Here is a 20,506-nt window from a genome sequence, read left to right as displayed (position 1 = left end):
GAATGCCAGGGCCAAAAGAATGGGAACGGGTGGGTAGGGAAGTGGGGGGCGCTATGGGGGACTTTTGGGATAGCATTGGAAATGTAATTGAGCAAAATATGTAATAAAAATATTAAAAATCAAAAAAAAATGATATCACATCTTGATGTGAATGACTTATGACAGTAAGCCTCTTTTACTTATATTTGTTTGAATTAGTATTTCTGAAAATATATCTCAGGATAGGAAAAGAAATAAAGAGCTAAACAGTGACACTTTTAGGAAGGCTTCTTTAAATTTTAAACCTAAAAGTTGTAAAAAATGGATTTTTTCTCTCATCAAAAGCAGATTTTACTTCATCTTATAACATATCCTGATTACGTTTTCTCCTCCCACAACTTCTTCCAGTTGCTCTCCACTTCTGGATCTTATCCACCCACGTTTCTTATTATGAAAATATAAATGAATAAAAACGAGTAAAAGCGGGCCTCTTAGTAGTAGTAGTAGAGTAAAATAAGGTGAGACAAAACCAAACACACCAGGACAGAAGAAAACAGCACAGAAGGAAAAATGCCCAAAAAAAGTAGAAGAGAGACACAGAACATTTCAGTCATAAACCCAGGAATCCCAATTAAAACACTGGAAGTCATGATATATGGCTCTTAAAGTAATTTTCTGTCTCCTGTTTCATTGGTTTAACTGTTCCTTGATATATATATATATTTTTTTTTTGTGTGTGGCAACATATCCCATACTATGCCAAACAGACTATGTCTCTTATTTTAAGGCATCCACTTAAAATAAAGGTGAAACTTCCCAGGTCAGAGACTTAAGGCTTAAAATAAGTCTCTGACCTGGGAACTTTCATCCTTTTGTTTGTCTTTTTGTTTTGTTTTGTTTTTTGTTTTTGTTTTTATTTCTGTTTTGTTTTGATTTAATAATTTTTTTCACAATTCAGGTTTTATTCCTTTTTCAGTCAACCCTCTGCCTGTTCCACATCCCATATCTCCTCCTGCCATCTCTATGCAGATGTCCCCATCCCTCCAACCACCACCCCACCAGATGTCCACACTCCCTGGGGACTCTAGTATCTTGAGGGTTAGGTGTATCTTCTCTGACTGAATCCAAACCCATCAGTCCTCTCCTGTACATGTGTTGGGCGCCTCATATCAGCTGGTGTATGCTTCCTGGTTGGTGGCTCAGCATTAGAACAATCTCAGGGGTCCAGGTTAGTTGAGACTGCTGGTCTTCCTATAGGGTAGCCTTCTTCTTCAGCTTCTTCCAGCTTTTCAACGACAGGGTTCAGCAGCTTCTGTCCATTGGTTGGGTGTAAAATTCTGCATCTAACTCTTTCAGCTGCTTGTCGGGTCTTTCAGAGGGCAGTCATGATAGGCCACTTTTTGTGAGTGCTCCAAAGGCTCAGTAATAACTTCATGACTTGGGAACTCCCTTTGAGCTGGATCCAAATTTAAGCCTGATGTTGGACCTCCTTTCTCTAAGGCTCTACTCCATTTTTGTCCCTGCAGGAACTTTCATCCTTAACTGAGATGTATCCATCCAATACGGTACCTCAGGGCTCAGGGAATCCCATGCTCAAAAGACCTGTAGGGTAAAAACAGTGAATAAACCCGTTGAGTGGTGGCACATGCCTTTAATCCCAGCACTTGGGAGGCAGAGGCAGGAAAATTTCTGAGTTCGAGGCCAGCATGATCTACAGAGTGAGTTCCAGAACAGCCAGGGCTACACAGAGAAACCCTTCCAAAAAAAAAAACAAAAAACAAAAAAACAAACAAACAAAAAACCCAAAACAACAACAACAAAAAACAGTGAATAAAAAAAAAGTAAATAACACATGTAAAATAAAATGAACTAATTAAAGATGCCGTTGAGTTCATTTTCTGTTGTTCAGATCCTGTTGGGCATGCAGTCTATCTTTATTTTTTGCCCAGTGAGACTTGCACTGGAGAAAACTAAATTTTCATTAGCAAGTGGTTATCAATGAGAGACAACTAATGCCCTCAGGAGGTGGGGTTATTTCTCCTTTCAACTCTAGTACTTGCATCTGATGCAGACTCATGCTGCCTCAGTCACTGAGTTCATATGTGCATTCAACTGTCAATTTAGAAGGCCTTCTTTCCTTGGTATCCTACACCCCCATGGTTCTTAAATTTTTCTGTAACCAGTTTCATGGGATTCCCTTGTCTGTAAGGTAAGGTAACTGAATGGATACATCTAATTTAAGGATGAAAGTTCCCATGTCAGAGACGTAAGTCTGTTGGGCATAGGGCTGGATATGATGTCATATAAGCAGATTTAACTGTCTTTGTTTTCAGTAGGTTTCCTGGATTTATTTTCAAAAAGACATTCAGTATGGATTTTATTCTATAACTTCACATTCAATTATCTTATCAAGTATTTAACACTTTACTCTGTTAAACAAGTAATGCTAACAAAATTCATCACTCAATTGTTTTATAAGTAAAAATGCTATTTTTGAAATCATATTTTTATTAAAGATGTTGGGATGTGCCTGCATTTATTTATCTTTATGTCTTTAGTTTTGACTTGCATAAGATTTGACAACTTTGAATTACAACTTTTTGTAAGTGAGATACAAAAATAAAACTATTGCATATACTTAAGAAGTATTATGACATATATTTACATGTGTACTGCCACATACTGATCATTTATTTATAGTAAAAAATATTACTATTAACATTTTTAAAATATACATTACATTGTTATCTGGACCAGGCCAGTGCAATATAACACTAAATTTCTCATAACATCTAATTTAACACCCTTAACTCTCTGTTCACTTCCTTTGTTTTTTCTCTTGGAAAAACTCATGAGGTCAACCTGTAATTAATGTAAAACCAATATCCCAATTCTTCATCCTTTCAGGAAAGTTTCACTTAGCATAATCATTTTCAGTTACATCCATGTTGCAAATAACAGGATTCCATTCTTTAATGACTGAAAACTGTATGAGGGTATGGACCATGTTTTCATATTCGAGCCCTTCATTAGTGGACACTTAGATTGTTTGTATTTTTTGCTATTGAGTATATTACTACAATAAATATAAAATACACAGGTTCTTTTTGCATGCAGAGTTTGTTTTGCTGTAATGTATTATGAGTAGCGGGATTATTGGAACATAACACAGTTTTAATTATTTTATAAACTGGTATACCATTTTCTATAGAGGCCATACAAATTTCAATTTACCAACAATTTTCAATAGGTTGCTTCTCCCTAATTTCTTGTCAGAATATTGTTACCCTTTGTGTTCTCAGTAACAGACATTCTTAATATAAAAATATGACAGTGCATGCAGTCCTAATTTGCATTTCCCTAATGATTAGTCATCTTGAACATTTTCTTCTATTCATGTAGGACATCTGTATGCCTCCTTAAAGAATGTAATTCTGATTAAATCAGAGACCATGAGAGATTTCAAACAAATATGAGGACTTTTCAGTACGACTAATTTTGTTACTTAAAATGAGTATTTCTGGAACTAGAAAAATGTCTGAGCAGTTAAGAAGGTTCATTGCTCTTGCTGAGAATGAAAGTTTGATTCTAAGTACCCATTCTAGGAAGGTCCAGAATGACCTCCAACTGTAAGTAATCCTATGCCTGTGATATTCATGGCTATATGCAATCAAATGCACATAGCCCAACCCAGAAAATTATATATAGGCAAAATGTTTAAACTCATAATGAAATTAATCTTAAAAACAATAAAACGTATACCTGTAAACATTTTGACTAGTTTCTGAATTAAATTGTACATCACTCTATATGGGAAGTATGAAATTAAAAGCCATAACTGGCTTAATGGACAAATACAATTAAAAATTATTAAGGCAAAAAAAAAAAATCCCAGCAAGTTCATAGGAGGTAAAGTAGTTGAAAGCCTGCATTTCATCTAAAATGTCCTCATCACATGTGAATAGATTTTGAAAATCAATTAGAAACTCTGTTAGAAGACTACTGTTTTTGTTTTAGGTTCTTTGTTTTTATTTACTTTTTTGACATCTTCATACAGAGTTTACAGGCAAAACATCAAGCAGTGTACAGAAAAATAAAAAGTTATTACCCAATTTTCTTAGTTTTCTGTAAGTTTTAAAAGAGAGAGTATTTTGATAAGCTACCCAGTACAGGGGAACGCCTGGGCCAAAAAGTGGGAGTGGGTGGGTAGGGGAGTGGGAGGGAGGGTATGGGGTACTTTGGGGATAGCATTGGAAATGTAAATGTGGAAAATACCTAATAAAAATATTTAAAAAAATAACTTGGTGTTATCTGGGTTTCCAACAGGAATGAAAAAAATAAAATAAAAATAGCCACAAAAGATTTTACCTATAAAATTTTGGGCCTATAGAATGTGCAGAGCTAATGATGGAGCAGGAATTATGAGAGTGTCCAACAAAAGACTGGTCCATCTTGAGACCCACGCCATGAGAAAGCACCCACCTCTAACACTACAGATGATATTCTGCTGTACATGCACGCAGAAGCCTAGCATAATCATCATCAGAGAGGGTTCACCAGCAACCAATGCAAACTGTCTCTGATCCTGTTGTTCACTTTTGGGATCCTTTCTCATAACTAGGCTGTGTTAAAATAGCATCCAGGTTCTGCCTCCCAAACCCATGCTCGCAGAAATAAGACTCAGAAGCAAGTTACAAATACCTTGGTCACATGGCTCGGTTCTACTCTGACTAGATCATAACTAAGATACCCACTTATTTTAGCCTACATTTTGTCAGGTGGCTGGCTACCTGTGCTCAGGTTCATGCTTCCATACATCAGTCCCCTCACCTCTTTCTGCTCTTCCTAGTGCCACCTTCTCTCTGAGAATTCTTTCTTCTCCTGATGTCTTATCTCTGTCTCCTACCTAAGCCAGAGACAACAGTCTTTTTATTTTACAGGTGAGGCATACATAAGATCCACAAGAAGTTCTCTTTACAATTGCCCTTTTTAGTCCAATAAAAGCCTTTTAATACTAATTGAATACAATTATAGCAATTACAACAACTATAAAGTGTGATATATATGTATAATGTCTGGTCCATTTTATATTTGGTAACTTAGATAAAGTATTGTATTATCTCCTCTATCTTGGTGAGCTAGAATTTTGTATCTAAGTACTTTTTATCTTAAGTTTTATTACCATCCTAGAAACAGCTTTATAAAATCCTAAACAGCTTAAGTTCAATTGTGAGACTACAGCTATCTAGTCTTCAACTCCATCAGAGATTTCAGAAGGAATAAGTATTATTTGAGTAAGCAGGAAGCACAAGAACACACCTTCCAAAAATTAAGGAAATGACAGAGACAGATGACTGCCTGGATAAGCCCCAAAATTCTTTATAACACTGAAACATCTATCTTCTCCTTACTTGCCCATAACATGGCTGTCTTACCTAGCCTCAAAAGGAGAGGATGTGCCTAGTATTATGTAACCCAAAATGATACAGCTGCCTCCTGAGAGGTTCCACCACTGCCTGACAAATACAGAGGTGGATCCTCACTGCATACCATTGAACTCAGCACAGGGTCCCCAAAGAAGGAGCTAGACAAAGGACCCAAGAAGCTGAAGGTGTTGGCAGCCCCATAGGAGGAACAACAATGAACTAATCAGTACCCTCAGAGCTCTCAGGGACTAAACCACCAACCAAAGAGTGCTCATGGTGGGACTCATGGCTCCAGTTGCATAAGCAGTAGAGGATGGCCTAGTTGGTCATCAACGGGAAGAGAGGCCCTTGGTCCTGTAAAGGCTCTATGTCCCAATGTAGGGGAATGTCAGGGCCAGGAAGTGGGTGTGGGTGTGTTGCTGAGCAGGGGTAGCAGTAGGGGGTAGAGGGTTTTCAGAGGAGAAAAGGGGATAGCATTTGAAATGTAAATAAAGAAAATATCTAATTTAAAAAAAATACAGAAAAAAGAAATGCTGGAGCTGGTTGAGAGCCATGAGAGACTCTCCGTTCCTGAAGAGAAAGGGAGAACTTGCGGCTCAAGAAGAGGGGAGGAAGTGGACAAGTATTGGGAGGAAAGAGTGAAGAATACTGCAGTTATGGTTTAAAGCAAGTAAATAATTTTTAAAAATCCAAAATATGTAAAGATCAAACAAGTTTTCTTAAATAGTTACAAAATCACTGTTAAAATGAAAAATACAAGGTAGAAATCAATATACCATGACCATGAATCAGATGACAAAATAAAACAAAACAAATGAAAAGAGAATACATTCGAATAAAACCTGATGAATATAAAGTAATTTTCAATATGTCTACAAACACCATCATCCTGGCCATGTGAAGATGCTTATCAGTAAATAAATAAATGTCTGTGATGAATGGATTGTATCTGAATATAATAAGAATAAAATTCAGCTGAGAAATATAAATGAATATTTCAAAAATTATTATTTATGTCATATTTCAAGAGCAGGAGATAGCTATAGAATCATTTTCTTCATAAATGCATAAGAATACTACACTATAAAGAAAAGATAATTAAAAATCGGATAAAGAACCTCAATGAAATTTTGAGGCTGTGAATATATGAATGAATCTACTTGTATGCTGCATGGAAAATAATGTATTACTGAATTTCAACTTTTGATTTTAAATAATAGAACAATTGCATCTAACTGCAAACTGAGACCTTAGGACGGAAGTGTCTAGTTTTGGACAGTGGGAAGAATAGATTTACCTTTTACTACTAGTGGATCTAATATATTCCAAGCTTTTGATCATTTAACTATCTCTGTTTCAGGGTTGACACAAATAATGTTACTGATGACTTAATATTTTTCTCAATAAAAGTTACTTGTCATAAAAATCATGCAGTAATTTTTCAAATGATGAGAAGGATACAGGACTCTTTCAATGTTCATCTTATATTTCTATGCAACCAATACTTGCTCTTTTATCTAAGATCAGTTTTCATTAACTACATTTATAACATGGGATTATACATTATATATGTATACTATATAAAACTTTTAATGGGGTTGATGCCTATTATATGTGTTCTTTGTATACAATTTTTATATTATCTTTTAACTACTTTTAAAAATAGGCAGTAAAGTCATATAATAAATGTTTCTTCCTTTTACTTGCTAAGATAACATGTTCACTTAAGTGAGTCTGTGTCTAAGCCTGTGAGTGATAGACTTGTGCTTAAAAAATGACAGTTTGTTGAGAATTGTTGAATTTACATCAATTAGATGCATACAATCAATATTATTGTAATATAATTTTTTATCATTAATTATTTTATTTAGCTACCAGCACTCCCGAATTTCCATCATCATATTTACCTCAAATTATTATTAAAACATGCACTATATATCTTGAATCTGACGAAGGTCTCCTGATTTCTATTAATATTTAGTATGGGAGAAATAAATAATGTTTCTAGTTCTACATGGCATTAACTTTATGTTTTTCATTAGTCATAACATTGCCAGCTGTGTTTCTCTGTCACTAAAAAGATCCTAGAAATAAATGCAGGTGTTCCTAGAGACAAATGCAAATGATATCAACGTCGTCATTTTTAATCCACTGAGTGTTTAATTATGGAATGCTGTCTTTAGATTTTATTTATGTTAATAGTAACGCTTTAGAAAATAGAGCAAGTGTTAAAACCTCGGAAGAACTCATGAATTATTCCTGCCGTTGGTCTTGTCACTGTTGACAAATGCTCCATATGTTCTTGAATCATACTCTTTACTTGACTGTTAATCTGCTTTGACATGGATACCTGAGTCAAATCACACAGAAACTTAAAAATAGTGCTGGGTACCTCTGTGCAACTTAAAACATCCCTCCCCTTCCTGACTCTTCACTTAAAACTCTACATTTACGTTCTCATTTCTTATTCCAATAAAGGACAGTCAACTGAAAGGCAGAGCTCAGGTTTTTAGCAGATTGTAGCTGCAACAGACACTCATGGCCACCATTATCCAGAGGTGTGGTGTAGTGACTAAAATGTATAAGTAAGCATTAGGCAGTTGTTTTATATTATTGCCTCTGAAGTTTCTCCAGTATTTGTTTTTCCATTCCTTCAATACTTCATGTAATGTTTCCAGAAAATTGTTTCAAAAATTCTCCTATGCATCACAGAGCTGCCACTTAAAATCTGGGATGTTAAGTTTGCTTTCTATTGTGCAAACATAGCTCCAGAATTTGACATATAAAGGACTGGTGGGGAAAAAAGAAAAATTTAATTTAATTCTAATAAAAATGTAACATTTAATTAGTTTTTAAAAGAAGTTGAAAATTTGAAAGTTGATACAAGTCTTTGCAGAGATACTTGTGAATGACCGGATGAATTTAATGCATTTACGACAGAGTTTGAAGAAGGCTCTTTCTCTCTTGGCTTTGATTATGCACTAAGTGAAGACACATTAAATGTTTAAGCCTTCATCATGAGCTTTCAGCTTCCAGAAATGTGAGACACTAAGTATCTGTCCTTTATAATTGGCCTAGACTCAGACGTTCTGTTAGAGCAGAAATAAACTTGAAAATGTCTCATTAATGTGATGACTGCACACTTTATAAAAATGAAAGTATAATGTCATATACAGAAGTGCTACATGGTCTTTAGTAGCAGTATCCTAGCTAATAATAACAATATTTTAACGATTACACTAATTTTAAAATTCGGACTTTATACTAAGAAGTTTCTGCTATGACTTCATACAGAACAGTAGCATCCATGGGCAGACCCTTAGCTATTAATATTGAGAAGTTCTGTGACTTGGTTCTCACTCCACATTCCTCTTCCTGCTAAAGCTACTTGGTGCTACATTCTACTAATACTGGCTCTGACTTCCAATTATGACTGTATTGGAGACCAGTACTAGGAACAACGTCACATTCTGTTGTTGTATTGTTAAAATCAGCTCTTTTTCTTCCCATCAGGTTGTTTGCCAGTTTCATTTGTAGCCTTCATTCACGAGCTCTAGATAGATTTCGCAGTGCCTTAGTTATCTCTAACAACAAAACAAGCCTTTAGTGGATCATTGCATCAGAACCATGGTTTCTTTAAAGTAAAACCCACAGATAAAAAAATAAGGGTTTTATGTTTATTATTTCTGCGCTTATAAGTTTTGAAGAGTACTGAAAACATACATACACACAAGTAACATTATATAGATAAACAGATTGTTTATATATACACACACATATTATGTATGTATATATATATATGAAATGTGTGTATGTGAGTGTGTGTGGTGTGTGTGTGTGTGTGAGTGTGTAAGAATAAGAGGGCATACATTTGAAACAGAGCAAGAAAAATACTTGGAAGGGCTTGAAGGAAAGAAAGAGAAGAGAGAAATATTAAAATTATAATCTCAAGACAAAAATAACCAAATATTTTAAAGTTTATGAGGAAGCAGTTTCCACAGCAAATGGCTTTCCTAGTTATAGGCAGCTGACACACGGCCGTCATTAATTTAGCCATTGAGCCTTCTAAAATCATTCAGGATGTGGAGAGTACCCAGGAGTAAAATGATACAGTCTTCATTTCATCAATTGGAAAATGTCTTATCATAGTACTTACAACATTTCTAATAGGAAATATTAAAACATTTTCACATGAATTGATGGACCACAAAGATCTGTGAATAAAATTCAGAATTTATTAACTTAAATAGGAATATAAAAGTTCACTTTCAATTACTTCTACTAGAAATTATTTCTTACATATAAGTACATTGGTGATAAACTAAAATAACATTATCTTTGTGTATAGGTCTTCTCTAAAATAATTTTATTTAATGTTATAGGCTTTGTATATATTTCATATTGTGTCTCATGGAAAAGTTATAGTCATCCCAAACTTAAAAATGAGACTGGATATAAAAATGTAAAAGCCAAAATGATTGATTGTCTTATAAATATAAGACCATAGATGTAATGAATGAGACTACAGAAGAAATGTTGATCCCCTCTTTGAAAAGTATAATATATTTAGTTATAAATGTAGACTGTCTCTTGACTCCCTTGAGTTATCATATTTTGGAATGGCATATGAGAAACCTGGAATGTGGTGACCAGTAATTTATTTCTATCAAATTTGCTGTTAAGAAGCTGTGCAAAACACCGCTTGTCATAAAGCAGGAGCTTTTTAGAATTCACTAACGGAGAAGTTCACTGAACTCTAAAGTGCATTAGTAATACAGAATAAGCATTCCCTTTAGGGAAAACATTCTTTGGTTGCACAGAGATACTCTGTAATTGACCTGCACTAAGCATAAAATGCAATATTGATTTTAAAACTAAATCTAAGTATAATTCTCAGATGAGAAACATTCTCTTAAGATAAAACCTTGGGATATCTAGAAAATGATTCCAGCTAATTTTGAATTATCTTTTCATCTAACATAGAGATTCTGATAATTTAATTAAAAATAAAAAGAATTTAAATCTTAGCACTTATATTCATGATGATATATATATTTTATTATAATTAACTTTTGCTATCTATCTATCTATCTATCTATCTATCTATCTATCTATCTATCTATGCAAAGTTAAGAAGAACACCCAAATTTACAAAATATATTATTTAAGGAGATATACCACATGATAAATAACAAATACTATCTGACTTAATAAATAAAAGCCTTTTCAAAACAAAAGCCTACTTATAAGATTATTTTTATCTTATATTTGTTCTTCTATGCTATTTTCTTTTTGTGCCTGTGAGGTTCCACATAATATTACACTTGAGTAATCAGAAGAGCAGTATTATTTTCACTGGAAAAGACCTCTGATCTAAAAGGAAAAAGAGTGATATTCATAAAAATGATAAATTATTTTTCATAAACAAAGGTACATTTTATTTGAACACAAATGTTTTATTGTACTTTATTATACCTCACAGGTATAAAAAGAAAATAGTGTAAAAGAAAATATATAAGATAAAAATAATCTTATAAGTAGGATTTTCTTATGAAAAGATTTTTATTTATTAAGTTAGATTGTATTTGATATTTAACATGTTTATTGTGATTGATCATCCACAGTAAAATGCTTACCATAATTGTTTATCATTTTATAATAGATTAGATGAAAGAAAAGGTAGTTATTTAAATATTACCGGAATCTTTGGCATATATTAATATAAAATAATGAGAAAACAGGTTGGGTATTGAACAACGGAGAGATTGTAGAACATGTGAAATTATTTGGCTTATTTGACATAGAATAGGGTGAGTAATAAAAAAAAATCACTAAAGTAACTGAAGGCATGGAGTCTATGGTGAACTCTCAAAAATTATCCTAGAAACTGGCAATGCATACGTGGCAGTAAAGCTGATAATTCAAGAAGGTATAAAATAATGTGAAACATGAATACAAAGAAATTGAAAAATAAGTTGTGAAAGATGGACCACTAGACAGGCTCTCTTGACTGACAGATAGGTAACAACAATTAATCTGCAGGCATATCTCTATCTCAATAAACGTTTTAATCTCTTTGGTAAATAGTTGTAATGATGGACTTATAGGTGAACGAACATGAGGAAGACAAAGGGTGTTTCACAGTAAAAACACTCACAACATGCCTCTACCACTTGTATGACCATCAGAGAAAGAACAAAAGGAAGAAAAGAAAGAAATGTAGGAAAGACAAGGTAATTGATGTTCCATGAGTTGGAATACAAATGCTTTGAACTGAAGCATCTGAAATGTGTCTTTGCTCTGACTTGCTGATATAAAAAGTTGGGAAATGCAAATTAAAACAACCCTGAGATTCCACCTCACACCAGTCAGGATGTGTAAGATCAAAAACTCAGGTTAGAGTAGATGCTGGCGAGGTTGTGGAAAAAGAGGAACACTCATCCATTGTTGGTGGGATTGCAAGGTGGTACAAATAATCTGTACATCAGATTGGCAGTTCCTCAGAAAATTGAACATAGTACTGTCTGACAACCCACTAATACCACTCCTTGGCATATACCCAGAAGATGCTCCAACATGTAATAAGGCCACATGCTCCACTATGTTCATCACAGTCTTATTTATAATAGCCAGGAACTGGAAAGAACCCAAATGTCCCTCAACAGAGGAAGGGATACAGAAAATGTGATACATTTACACAATGCTACTCAGCTATGAAAAAATAATGAATTTATTAAATTCTGAGGCAAATGGTTGGAAATAGAAAATATCATCCTGGGTCAGGTAACCCAATCACAAAAGAACACACATAGTATGCACACCCTGATAAGTGGGTATTAGCACAGAAGCTCAGAATACTCACGGATACAACTCACAAACCACATGAAACTCAAGAAGAAGACCAAAGTGTGGATTCTTTGATCCTTCTTAAAAGGGGAAACAAAATACCCATGGAAGGAGTTACGAGACAAAGTGTGGAGCAAAAACTGAAGGAATGACCACCAGGAGACTGCCCCACCTGGGCACCATCCCATATACAGTTACCAAACCCAGACACTATTGTGGAAGCCAACAAGTGCTTCCTGATAGGAGCCTGATATAGCTGTCTCCTGAGAGGCTCTGCTAGTGCCTGGCAAATACAGAAGTGGATGCTCACAGCCATCCATTGGACTGAGCACAGGGTCCCTAATAGAGAAAGGACCCAAGGAGCTGAAAGGTTTGGCAGCCCCATAGGAGGGACAACAATAAGAACTTAGCAGTAGCCCCAGAGCTTCCAGGGACTAAATCACCAACCATAAAGTTCACATGGTGGGACTCATGGCTCCAGCTGCATATGTAGGAGAGAATGGCCTTGTCAGTCATCAATATGAGAAAAAGCCCTTGGTCCTGTGAAGTCTGTATGCCCCATTGTAGGAGAATGCCAAGGCCAGGAAGCAGGTGTGGGTGGGATGGTGATCAGCAGAATGTGGGTGGGGATAGGGGGGGTTTGGAGGTGAAAACAGGAAAGGGGACAACATTTGAAATGTAAATAAAGTAACTAATAAAAAAAAAAGAGCACAGTAGTATTCTGAAGGTCTGAGTTCAAATCCAAGCAACCACATGGTGGCTCACAAATATCCATAACGAAATCTGATGTCCTCTTCATGAATATCTGAAGACAGCTACAGTGTACTTACTCACAATAAATAAATAAATAAATCTTTTTTCAAAAAGGTTAAGATGAATGTTGAAAAAATGAAGATTAATGAAGATATTAAAGTCTTGGTAAAGTATAAAAGCCAGCTTACTTAAAATGATAATCAGAATCACAATGACAACATTTGGAAAAAGAGACTATTTGTGGATTTTCCCCTCTCCTTAAGAGGGAAACTAATTATTTCAAAATCTTTATCCACTGAACAGGAGAGCCATATGCTTCATATTTGAATTGTAAAGCTATGTACTTTGGTATGGGAAAAAGTGGTTTCATATAAATGTAGCTGCATTAAAACAAGAGCCAAAGTTATCAGGAGTACTTTACATGCATAGTATTTATAGCTTGCTTTTCATCTCGCTGACAAGAACCCTTCTCTCTTCAATAGTATTACAGTACAGGGTTGATAGGCTCCTGGAGGATTAGCTTATCAGTGCAAGCCACACTGAGTTGTCATGCCTAACATAACAAAAATGTAAAATGATACCTTGTCTTTGATATATTTCTGGATATTATACAACACACAAGTGAGTGACTGTTATTACTATCAGATGTAACTATGCGCTCAAGTTCATTACATTTGATAATTGATGTCTCCAACCCAGCTTAGTCCTAGAAATAACTAAAACAAGTTAGCTTTAGAAGAAGAAAAAAAGCATTTTTGGAGAGAGTTGGGATAATATTTCTACAGTCACTATTTTATTATTTCTCATAGTATTTAATTGCAGTTTTATAAGTATATTATGTCCTGGCATGGGGATTTTCGTAGATAAAACACCATAAAAGTACTACATAACGAGTGGGAAAGAGTTTAGGGTGAAAGTCCACTGAAATCCTCTATTAGTGTATTTTCTTAAGTGCAAAGTCAATGCAGATAAATGTTTCATTGTTTCTAATAGGTTTGTCTCCAATATATACCTCTGAGATCATTAACAGCCAATCTCTTTAAAGACTCAAAACATATGATTTTCTTAATACCGGAACACACCAACTCTATGTGACAGCTGTTGCAATATTTAGAGAACAAAAGAGGAGATCTAGAAAATCCTCCTAGAATTAAATCGTTATAGAAAAAAAGATTATCATTCTTGATCAAGGGACATACTTAGTATACAAATTGAAATTTAAGCACATGCCATCTATTTACCTCAAAATGCATAAACCATAAATCATACTATTGGAGGAGGTTGATCGTTCTTTCTACATCTTCAAATGTGGTAAAAGAACACAAACATTGTTTAGAAGAAATAAAAACTTATACCAATGGTAAGGCAAAGACTACTTTTGTAAGTGTACTGCCAGGAAAGGTCAAGACTATTGAAGAAAGAAAGATTGAATTCTACAATCTCAAGGAGGAGAGATTAAAGCACTGAGGTGAGATAGTGAATCCAATACTGGTGACACTTAAAAGGAGGCTGGTCAGCATGATTGCTCATTCTCATTTGACAGTTAAGAAGTGTGTCTTCTATTCCCCAACAAACACAGCAAGATAGGGTCACTTGCTTTTTGCTTGACCTGGAATGGAGCAAAGGCTATGAGGGGAGGGCTATGGATAATAAAACTCAGTGAAATAGAGGATGAGTTTACAACTGTAGTTCTCTGAAGAGTTCTAAGAATAGATAGATCAGGAAACTATACTTGGAAAAGAAGAATTGTAACTCTAACAAACGAACTACAAGATACATAAAAGTATAGATTGTTTTAGAAACTGAGTTCTGTGCTTAAAGAGAGGAATGGGCTGAGGAACTGTGGGAGGGCAGACCGGGAGATAGGTAAGGACTAGACTGTAAAACAATAAAAGTAATTTTAACATGTGTACACCTTGAAAAAAAAAAACAAAAACAGAAAAATAAAAGATTGAGATGTGCCTCTGTGAATAATTAAACCATATTGGATTTTTTTTTTGAGTTTTCAATTAATGCTGGTATCTCAATGTCTTCATCACTGTCTTACTGCTGTGAAGAGAGACTATGACCTGACTGAGGCAACTTTTATGAATGAAAGCATTTTCTTGGGAGCTTGTTTAGAGTTTCAGTAACTTAATCCATTATAGTCTCTGTGAGGAGCATATAGGCACTAGAGCAATGGCAGAGAGCTACACCCTGATCCCTGATCTGCAAGCAAATCAAAAGTCTGGGTCTGACCTTAACTTTTGAAAGCTCAAAGCCACCAAGAGTGATACACTTTCTCCAATGACACTAATCCTTTAATCTTTTTAAATAGTGCCAGTTCCTAGTGACTAAGCATTAAAAATATATGCTGCTGTGATACTCATTCTTATTACAAACATTACACTCAGCATCCAGACCCACATCATTTATTCTAATCACTGTATATCTTACCAGCATGTTGTACAAACTCCATCCTGTCAACAATCCATGTGTAATTGCAAGAACAAGTGCAGGAAGAAATGATGAGAAACTGCTGAGAACTAAGTTTACTTGTTGGGTCATGACTTTAACACTTTTATACTGTTGAAACTTTGAATAACTTTTGGAAAATGCACTTAACTTTAACATCTCCATGAATATAAATAATGAAAATACATCTGAATGAATGTACTTATTTATAGGCAAACAGTGAATGATAAAACAGCACTTAAAAGTAACTTTAAGTTAGTTTGATCATTATTCTGTCTTTGAGGAAATTAATTACAGTTGAACTTATGTAAGTCCTCTCTAAAGTTTTACTGCTATGATATTGTAATTTTCCATGTTTTATGTAAATTATGAAAAACATTTTAGCACGTATATTATGGTATGAAAAATGTACCTCTTTCTTTCATTGTGGTAATAAAGAAAACAGTTGATTTCTTGGAGAATGATCGAAAGGGAAATGTCTGCATGCAAAATGCCATTTTCTTCATTTGACTCTTTGAGTCATCATCAGTGTATGTTTATGTTGTCTTGAATTAGAGCCAAACATTTCAAGATATTTCTAGTACACTCAAGTTATCTGAAATGTAGGAAATGTAGTGCCAAGGAAGGCAAGCAGAGTGCCCATTGGTTTGACATTCTCAATCACTTACAGGGCCACACAGTTTCTTTGACACAGTAGGATGTCACTGCATCCTTACACACAGAAATATGCCATTAGCAATTATACATCATTGAAATATCCAATTAAATAAAATAATGAAATAAATATTTTGTATATTTTCTCCCTATTCTTTATAGCTATACTAAAATCATCAATAAGTTAGGATGTGAGGAATGTTCTCCCTTGACTGTTAAAAATACACATCAGTTTGTAATACTAAAAGCATAAGATTTATGAAACTTCAGTTGAAGTAATAGTTTCTGTACTTCCCAGGTTACAATGAAATAAAATCTTTATACAGGAGGGGGTAATTTATTTTACTTAAATTAATTCTCAGTTTTGAGAATCCTGTGACAAATTTTAAAGCCTACAAAAAAATTCTGATATAGAACATTCTATTATTTCTACAACTCTAAATGTATATGCTATGTAAGAAATGAAATGCAGGAAAGCAATGTAATCATATTTTATGGGTACACTGGTCAAATCTTGTTCTTTGATAGGAGGAGTGGCCATAAACACACTATTGCATTTTCCATGAAGGTCTACTGTTACTTGTTCTTGTAATATCTCTTCCAAGTGCTTCTATACTACACCTCATATTTCAAAGACATTTTGAGTAATCTCAATTTCATGACCTGTGCCAAAGCCCTGACTGAAAATATTATCCCTATTGTATGACTGTGTTATGAGAAGTATCAATTCCTATTACAATACTGATCCATTTATTAAGTCTTTCTCAACCTCCTGGAAATGCCTCAAAATGAAAAGCATTTTATGGAACCCTTAATCTCAGTATCAAACTAGGATCACTAGTAAAAGTAATGACTTTTTTTTTTAAATGAGCATCATTAAGGTTTGAGTCTCTTCCTTTCCCCTGTTAATATAAATATTTAAGAGAACATATAATGAATTACTAATGCATGCTAAAAATGCACAGTTTTGAGAAGATTCAGCAAAAAGAAAAACGGTACTTACAGAAGACCACATGCCATGTCTCTGTTTCTGAGAAATTCCAGACCCAGGAAAACTTACAGACAGAAGGCCATTCCTGCATGATGGTTTAATCCTGAGAGACATGTGAAAATTTAAAGATTAGAAAGTTTAAAAATCAGAGTTTCTTTCTGAAGTGATTTAATTGTGGTGCTGTGAATAAAAAGTTACCCCAATAGACTCAGATATTTGAACGTTTGATCTTTATTTGGTGGGCTATGTTTTAGTGGTTTGGGAGGTGTGGGCTTGTGTCATCGAATTGTGGCTTTAAGGATTCACAAACCCATACAATTACTAGTGGTCATAACCACCCTCTCTCCCTAATGATGACTGTCTCATGGTGTGAGCTTTCAGCTACCTGGACCATGCCTGCTTCTCATGCCTTCATGGTTGTAAAATGAAACCCCTGTAACTGTAAGCTCCCAATGGACAAAATCTTCCACAAGTTGCCTTGCTCATGGTGTCCCTTCACAGAAAAACCAACCAAACAAACAAACAAAAAACCCAAAAATGTATCAAAGACAATATTTAAACCTTGACTATAACTATAAAAAGCATGTAAAAATTATTGCAAACATAGTCAATGTTCATATTCAAATTTGTGCTGAACTTTTTAATTTACAGATTGTAAATATTTGTATCTTTCTTTAAAAGGGAATTTCCTAGAAACACTTCACAAAAGAAGTGTTAGCCTCGTTAGGGGAACTTATTACTTGTATTTATTAATTAATATGGCAGAAAACTAACTTTTAAATGGCTATGCTTAAACCCGTTCCTTTGCAGAAACTGGATTCAGGTTTGTAGGGCCAGCACTAAAAATGCTATTTATATCATCACTCTAGGGTACAGAATATTTTGTAAGGACCTAAAAATGTCTAAGAGTTGAAGGATGGAATAGAGGTTAGTAATACCATTTTACAGACTCAGTTCAACCATTGCAATCAATGACTAAAACACATCTGCAATTCTCTTCAATGGGTCCACACAACGCTCCCATTATCAACATTTAGAATGGGGAGTGACTCAAGGGTCTTACAATTTTTCTTCCACCTTCTCTCTACTGAAAGGCTCTGAGAGTAAGGAACTCCTGTCTTCTAGTGTGTTCAGTGGGGTGAATTTATCAAGTTCTGAAGTATAAATTAAAACCTGTGGACAGCATAGAACCCTGGCTAACCTAAGTGGGTCACACAACAAAAGTAACAGACACAGACTTGAGAATAGAAATGTTTCAAGGGAAGAGCATACAGACAGATGGTAGGGAAGTGGGAGACAAGATGTTAATATAAATCTCATACATTTGTGAAATTTTCTAAAAGAAAATACAACAAATATAGAACAAGAGAATTTTCTAGTGTGTTAAAGCAGGGACAAAACCTATTAAGGAGCTAGAGAAAGTCTGTTTTGCAAAGGGAAAAGCGTAGTGCCTGTTGACTGTCAGCCATCTCCCGACTAAGCCTGTACTTAGAATAGCCCTCATGTATGTTCCACACTAAAGCGAACGTTACAGAACCATTCCCCTTTATTATCGGTGGAACGTATTTGCCATGCCAAGGGAGCAGAGCATGGTCATGAACAGATGCCAGAAGAAATTTAGAGAAGACAATGTTCTGAGAACTTCCCGATGTACAAAATAAGACATGAAAGCCCACCTAAGAGGATAGTCCACGAATGGAAAATACAGTTACCAAAGGAAAGAATTAACTGAAAAAAATATATATTTTGTGTGTGTGTGTGTGAATATAAATCCTCCATTTATTATATAACATTTTTAACTTTTTGATATTTCATTTTATTACTGAATTTATTTGTATGCCAAATGATCAGGATATAATTCTTACTTGACAGTAATAAGCAGACAATTCCTTATTATTTTAATTCAAATGATGTTGCCATTTAATTCTTTCATGTTTTTTTAAGATATGAAAAACACAAAAAACCCATCATTTCTTAGGATATTTTTAAAATTTGTACAGTAATAATTTAATTTTCACTGAAATCCTACTTCACACTGTATTTTACTTCCTTGAGTATGCATATGTGCATGCATGTGCTTGTACAGTACAGTGTATAGTGCCATGCACTATATCATGTGCGTACAATGTGTTTGCACACGCGTGTAGCACCAGAGTTTGATGACAGACTTCAGTACCCTTCTCCATCATACTTTGTGAGACAGACTCTCTCAGTGCATCTGGAATTTGCCCATGTGGCTAGCGCAACTCATCACTGCTCTGATTATTTCTATTTCTTTGGTTACAGAAACAGGAGCACTCCCAACTTTTATGGGTGTAGGGACTCAAGCTCATGTCTTCCTCCAACAGTCTTTCTTATATAATTTATTAGCTCTCATTGTACTCCACTGTCAGGCCCTTGAGGGCAAGATCATACTTGCTGAATTGTTAGAAGAACAAGATTCATGCTCACAAGTACAGGTGGCAGTTATATGCTTGAGGTTGAATGATTCCACAGTGTTTTCAGTAATGCGTTTCTCATAATTTTAAAAACAAAGACAATAGAGGGCAGGGTATAAACAGGTAACTTTATTCCCCACACTTAGAGCTGACAATTGTTCAGCAATTCACAGTATTTTAAAGAAATCACATCTTTTCCCACCATCCAATAGATCATTTCTCTTTATTTGAAAATATGAAATAGTCTCTAATAAAATGGAACACATCTTATAAGTTATTATAAATGTATTTGCCTTTGCCATTATATGATTTATAAAGTTCTTGAATTTTGGATTGTTTGTTTATTTTAATTAAAATTGTTATCACATTCATTCACATTTATTTTCATTTCTTCATTTCTTTTCATGCAATTTCACAATTTATACCTGGAGAATCATATATATATATATTAAATCTTCTGCATTCTGCATATAAAAACAGGTCTTGGGATACCAGTTCTGCCCCATAAAGATGAGAAAATATTTTACCTCTCACCACTGACGTCCTGTATCTCTTCTGGTTCATCTAGGCTGAATTGTTCTCTTGCTGAAAACAATGTTTTTACATAATATCAGCACAAGTCATGGTCTATCTGTAATCAAAATTAGATAAGACATTAACAAGAATATTTTATAATCAAGATTGATGAAAGCAGATACACAGGTAACCACATGATGAGGAGTAATGACTATAGCTTTTCTCTTTTCACGGTGAGCACAGGCCCTCCAAATTAGAGACTAATTTCTTTAAATCATTCTTCAGTGTGCTGATACAGACGTGTGGTATTGGAGTGTATCCTAATATTGTGTTCTGGAGCTGCTGTAGTCCCTTATGTGATATCAAAGACTAAACATAGTTACTTTGTTTTTCTTTTTCTTTGACTAAAAGCATGTCTGTAAGATATATCTGCTACTGACTAGAAGACA

At 34.6% G+C, this 20,506-nt stretch overlaps 1 long non-coding RNA gene across 2 annotated transcripts in view; it reads right to left on the bottom strand.

Moving 5' to 3' along the window:
• Window positions 1–20,166, bottom strand: part of LOC115029212 — a 24,789-nt gene extending 4,623 nt beyond the window's left edge. The window contains exons 1-3 of one of the 2 annotated variants that reach the window (XR_003834765.1): window positions 20,069–20,166; window positions 17,116–17,206; window positions 15,441–15,463 (exon numbers count right to left, since the gene is read on the bottom strand). This is a non-coding gene — a long non-coding RNA (uncharacterized LOC115029212). The remainder of the gene's footprint in view (window positions 1–15,440; window positions 15,464–17,115; window positions 17,207–20,068) is intronic. The other variant, XR_003834766.1, reaches the window with a different exon arrangement.
• Between the last annotated feature and the right edge of the window lie 340 nt (window positions 20,167–20,506).

Source organism: Mus caroli, chromosome 14 (assembly GCF_900094665.2).
Source record: "Mus caroli chromosome 14, CAROLI_EIJ_v1.1, whole genome shotgun sequence".
NCBI lineage: Eukaryota > Metazoa > Chordata > Mammalia > Rodentia > Muridae > Mus > Mus caroli.
Note: the sequence above shows the minus strand (reverse complement) of the source record. Positions and strands in the feature narration are given on the sequence as shown.